Raw genomic sequence first — 6,072 nt, forward strand, 5'->3', positions numbered from 1 at the left:
AATGGTCCACATCATGGCCCATACTCTCCTCCATTCCATCCAGTGGGCCCTGTGAGGATCCGCGATGTCCGGTGATCACCCCCGAGGCGCCATCCAGGGCAGCTCCACGTCCCAAATACGCCCCCACCTCTCATCTCTTCCTGCCCTTCCCCATACCCATCGTCCACCATGTCCACTTTTCCCAATCCAATGCCACCTCTTCTATGTGGACATTGGATTGGTTGTGTCCATTGCACCTCTATGTCAAGAGGAGGCTCAGATTCCACATGGATGCTGGCTGCCATCCTCCCATTTTCAGTTGTAATCACTCTAGGCTCCATGGTGTGGTGATTGTTGTAAGGGCAAATTTCTCCCTGCTCCTAGCTGCTTCCCACCCCTCCCCTTTTTTAAAAAAAATATGAATGGATCAGCAAAACGTAGTTAAAAAAAAAACCCACAAAACTTCCATAAACTACTTTCCAAAGCTTCTGATAGAGACATTCTTTAACCTGATAAACTAAACTAAACTTAATTTTGAATTTGATACTATAATGTTCTTATGTATTTTTATAATTACTGAAAGACAAAACCAGTACCACTTCTCAAAACCATATTTTTCGAAGATAAAGGATTGTGTGTGTGTGTGTGCATGTGTATGGTGAAATTAAAAATTATCCCTTACTGTGAAATGCAGATCTACTATAGCATTTTATTAGAGGAAGTTGTGGGTTTATGGAAAAATCATGCGTGGAAAACAAAGTTCCCATATACTACCCTATTATTGACATCTTACATTACATTTGTTACAGTTCATGAAAGAATGTTTTTATTACTGTGTGGTTAACTGTAACCCATCATTTACAATAGGGTTCTGCTCTCGCATATTGATAGTCCGGAATAATTAGGTAAACGTATTTTCAGGTTCATGTTAAAATTCTATTTGTGCCTTAAAAATGCCCTATTTTCTACCTAAAAGAAAAAAAAATTCTATTTGTATCAGATAAGTGGGTTCCCTCCCATGTGATTTCCCCCATTACCACCATCTTTTTTTGTCTTATATCATTTGTGTTCCAGCAATTTCTTAAGTAAGATTTTGTGCTGCATTGAGAAGTTATTCAAGTTGTGAAGAAACTTGTTTTGCAGTGATTAAAGTGACATTCATTTGTTTACACACACAAAAAGTATAACACTTTACTCAAGCAAAATCTTCACAGAAGACAAGTATAAAAAAATGGGTAAAGGGAAGCAGACTTGGCCCAATGGATAGGGCATCCACCTACCACATGGGAGGTCCGTGTTTCAAACCCCAGGGCTCCCTGTGGAGCTGGCCCATGTGCAATGCTGATGAGCGCAAGGAGTGCCCTGCCACACAGGGGTGTCCCCCGCGTAGGGGAGCCCCACGCGCAAGGAGTGCACCCCTGTAAGGAGAGCCACCCAGTGCGAAAGAAAGTGCAGCCTGCCCAGGAATGGCGCCACACATGGAGAGCTGATACAACAAGATGATGCAACAACAACAACAACAACAACAAAGGGTAGAAATGGAGTCGGGGGGGCCTCAAGAAAGGCACTTCAAGCACCTCTAGGTCTTCCTGGAGTGCATTTTAGAGGGCTATGACAGAGGTTATGGTACTAGCTAACTTTTACTGGGATTCATTATGTGCAGGCATTGTGCTAAGAACTTTATAATCTATTATCTCGTATAGCCATTATATCGCTATGAGAAAGAGTCAGTTATTAGCTCCATTTCACAGATTAAAAAAAACCAAAAGTCAGAAATGTGAACAAGTTGCTCATGATCACACAGTGGCAAATAATGGAAACTTCCTGACACCAAAGCCCAGGCTTTTGGCTGCTATAATATTTGACCTTCTGTGACAACATGTGTGTTACAGGTATCAAATACTGGGAAGTACAGTGGGGTGAGAGGAACAATGGTGGCATTCGTCTCACTCAAAGCAGCCCAAACCCCAAAACGCACTGTCTAGCCCAAGTGCACTGGGTCGTTTTCACATCTGCTCGCCCACCTCGGATCTCCATCCGTCTTCGGCCTCTCACCCGTTCCCAGTCACTGCTCCTTGGCTTCTCCTTGTCTATGACGTCCCTCGACTCTCGTGATCAAATTTGACACCTTGTGGTTTGTGGTTAAACACAAACACAGCTTCGCTGATTGAACCTGAGTTCAATCTGCTTCTCTAGGAGTTCGCGTATCCGTTTACAGTTTTGTGATGCCCAGGTGTGGCCACCAGAATGCCAGGTGTGCGGCAACAGTTGGTACTGTGAAAAGTAGGAGGGTGAACATCAAATGCTTCCTGTTTCCTTTGCTTAGAGCAAAAACACAACACACTTAAATTCTGAGGTACGATTAAGCGCTTTGGTTCTCACACTTGTGTGTGAACTTCTTCCTTCCTAGTCGTCCACTAACTCGGGCAAAAATATCTCAACATAGCTTTGAAAAGAAAAGGTTGTTGATGACATACCGGCATGTAGTTACTACAGAAACAAAACCCGAAAGCCAATACTTGCCCTCAGCAGATGGCGCTGGGCTGGGGGCGCCCGGGGCGCCGGCAGGGGGCGCGCCCGCGCGCGGGGTGGGCGGGGCTTTGGGCGCGCGGGGTGGGCGGGGCTTTGGGGCGCGCGGGGTGGGCGGGGCTTTGGGGCGCGCGGGGGGTGGGCGGGGCTTTGGGCGCGCGGGGCTTTGGGCGCGCGGGGTGGGCGGGGCTTTGGGGCGCGGGGTGGGCGGGGCTTTGGGCGCGCGGGGTGGGCGGGGCTTTGGGGCGCGCGCTCCTCGGCTGCGCCCCGCCCGCTGCGGCCGCGCGGTGGCGACGGCGGGTCCCGGCGCCCGGCCACTCGAGCCGCGCCCCGAGCCGCTTCCCGCCGCAGCTTTCGGCGGTGCCCGGCGGCCCTCCCCGCGTCGGGAGGTTCCTGTGCCCGCTCTTTCCCCCACGCTGCAGGCAGCCGGTTGGGGAAAAAAAGGAACGGGAAAAAAAATCGACGAAGGTAATCTAATTGCAGAGGTTGAAACAGGTAAAGCCGCTGCTGGCTTTGAGAGCCTGGGGTGTTACACGGCAGATTCTTGTCGCTGAAGGACCAGAGATGTTCCGATTGGAATGATGACCTGTGTTGCAGTTGAAAAGCCTGAGGATACTGATGTCTTTCAAAATTACACATGGGCTTCCTCGGCAGCACCTGCCCCGCACGCAGCCCCGGTGTCAGCCCCCGCTGCGGCTGCTTCTCCTACCCCTTCTGGTGGCTCAGATCCCACCACATGCAGGTGGTTCTTCCCGCGCTTCCTCCCACCGTGTCCATGGGCACACCTCACACAGATGGAGGGGAAAAGTGGGTGAAAAGCTAAGTGAAGGAGACTTGTTGGCAGAGAGAGAGACTGGCACGGCCACTACAGGTTTTGAAGTTCAGGAAGGCTACCTGGCAAAAATCTTGATTCCTGAAGGCACATGAGATGTCCCTCTAGGCACCCGACTCTGTTATCGTCCTATAAAAAGAAGGAGATGTACATTTGCTGATTATAGGCCAACTGAAGCAACTGATTTAAATTGCAAGCACCACCACCTACCCCACCCTGAGTGGCCGCTGTTCCTCCAACTCCCCACCCTGTCGCTCCTACACCTTCAGTCACCCACCCAGCTACTTCTGCTGGACCCCAGGGAAGGTTGTTTGTTAGTCCTCTTTCACAGAAATTGACAGCAGAGAAAGGGATTGACCTTGCACAAGGGAAAGGGATGGAACCAGATGACAGAATCACCAAGAAGGACATGGACTCTTTCATGCCTGCCAAAGCTGCTTCTGCCCCAGCAGATGCTGTGCCTCTTCCAGGTCCAGAAGTGACACCAGTTCCTACAAGTGTCTTCACAGATATCCCAGTCAGCAACATTTGCTGAGTTATTGCACAGCGGTTAATGCAGTCTGTGCAAACCATACCTCATTATTACCCTTCTATTGGTGTAAATATAGGAGAAGTTTTGTTGGTACAGGAAGAGCTTAATAAGATGTTAGAAGGGAGCAGCAAAATTTCTGTCAATGACTTCATCATAAAAGCTTCAGCTTTGGCATGTTTAAGAGTTCCTGAAGCAAATTCTTCTGGGCTGAACAGTTATAAGACAAAAGCACGTCATTGACATCAGTGGTACATTCAGTACGCCTGCAGGACTCAACACTCATGTTGTGTTTAATGCACATATAAGAGGACGGGAAACCATTACGAAAAATGTTTTCTTTAGCAACCAAAGCTCGAGAGGGTAAATTACAACCACACCAGTTCCAGGGTGGCACTTCTACAATCTCCAATTTAGGAATGTTTGGAATTAAGAATTTCTCTGCTATTATTAACCCACATCAGGCAATATTTTGGCAGTTGGTGCTTCACAGGGTAGACTGGTTCCAGCAAATAATGAAAAAGGATTTGATGTGGCTAGCATGATGTTGTTAACACTCAGGTGTGATCACCAGGTTGTGGATGGAACTGTTGGAGTGCAGTGACTTGCTGAGTTTAACAAGTATCTTGAGGGACGCAGGTGTGGCTCAAGCAATTGGGCTCTCGTCTACCATATAGGAGGTCCAGCGTTTGATACCCAGGGCCTCCTGGTGAAGGCATGCTGGCCTGTGTGGCAAGGTGACCCACATGGTGAGCTGCCCTGCGTGGAGTGCTGCCCCACACAGGAGTGCTGCCCCACTCAAGAATGCTGGCCAATGAGGAGAGCTGGCGCAGCAAAAAGAGACACAGAGGAGAGACAGTAAGAGACACAGCAGATCAGGGAGCTGAGGTGGCACAAGAATGATTGCCTCTCTCCCCCTCCAGAAGGTCCCAGGATCGGTTCCTGGAGCTACCTAATGAGAATACAAGCAGACACAGAAGAACACACAGTGAATGGACACAGAGAGCAGACAATGGAGGAAAGGGGAAGAAATAAATAAATAAATCTTTAAAAAAAAATCTTGAAAAGCCTATCACCATGTTGCTATAATTAACCCAAGAGGTTTTAGGTTCTCCTAGGTCACATCAGTTGATTCTTGTCAAGATATTTATGTTATTAAACACGTGTTTCTTTTTATTTTAAAGTTAACCAATTATTTTTAGTATTGAATCTGTCCAGATAAATTATGTGTAGTGGGCATTATTGAATTAAAAAAAAAATACCAATTACCCCTAAATATTGTGCACATTTAATAAGTAATCACCAGATTTTAAGCTGCATGTTCTTAGTCAAGGGACATGTGGCCTGAGAAATATAGTAGAGGCAGAATTGTGGTTCCCTATTGAGACAGGTACATAAAAGGAACCTGGGTGAAACCTTGACAGTCTGCAATTTAGTTGCCTAAGATGTTTTACTAGTTTGGAGGAAAAGAGAAGTTGGGAAAATTAGTTCTCTTAGAAAAGGGTTTGATTTGAAGACTTATTTTGGAATTTAACTACAGTTTAAATTTTTCTGTACATGATTTATCATGGAAGGGGGGGTGGTATAGAGTACATCAAGGAAAAGTGAAATTTCAGAAGTCAACATTTTCTTGGACCTCTTCAACCATGTTATATATTTTTCTATGAACCCTTAAGATGGTTGTTTTCTCCTTTTGAGGTGAACACATAATGTCATATATACCACTTACTTGATATAAATGAAAAATAAATAATTTTTTAAAACAATGCTTGTAAGACGGTTGAGAAGTTTGTTTATTTTTTCTCTCACAACTCAAAGTGTATGTTATACACACACTAGCAAATACCTCAAATATACTAGATGTTTAATATTGGTCTAGAATTGAATATATACAAAGCATCCTTTCATTACATTTAATAAAAACCTATATAAAGAAAAATATTTGGTCTTTCAAAGAGAATTTTTAAAAAGTATTTTTGCTCTGATCCTTCCCAAGTTCTCTCCTTGATACGATCCATATACCTTGAGTTCAAAGAATCTGGGTTGCTGGGGGACCCCGGTCTGGGCTGTCATTTATGGGGCTCCTAGAAAGGAGCTCTACAGAGGCCCAAGGAGAGGAGGCCACCCATCTGTGCCCACCTCTATGTCATGCAGATCCCATTGTCACTCATTGTCAAGGGAAAATGTTCTTTCAAAGTACTTC

General features: G+C 46.0%; 1 pseudogene; it reads left to right on the forward strand.

Moving 5' to 3' along the window:
* The first annotated feature begins 2,447 nt into the window (after positions 1-2,447).
* On the forward strand, positions 2,448-4,958 carry LOC101420046 (dihydrolipoyllysine-residue acetyltransferase component of pyruvate dehydrogenase complex, mitochondrial pseudogene; annotated as a pseudogene).
* The last annotated feature ends 1,114 nt before the right edge of the window (positions 4,959-6,072 follow it).

Source organism: Dasypus novemcinctus, chromosome 9, assembly GCF_030445035.2.
Source record: "Dasypus novemcinctus isolate mDasNov1 chromosome 9, mDasNov1.1.hap2, whole genome shotgun sequence".
Lineage (NCBI taxonomy): Eukaryota > Metazoa > Chordata > Mammalia > Cingulata > Dasypodidae > Dasypus > Dasypus novemcinctus.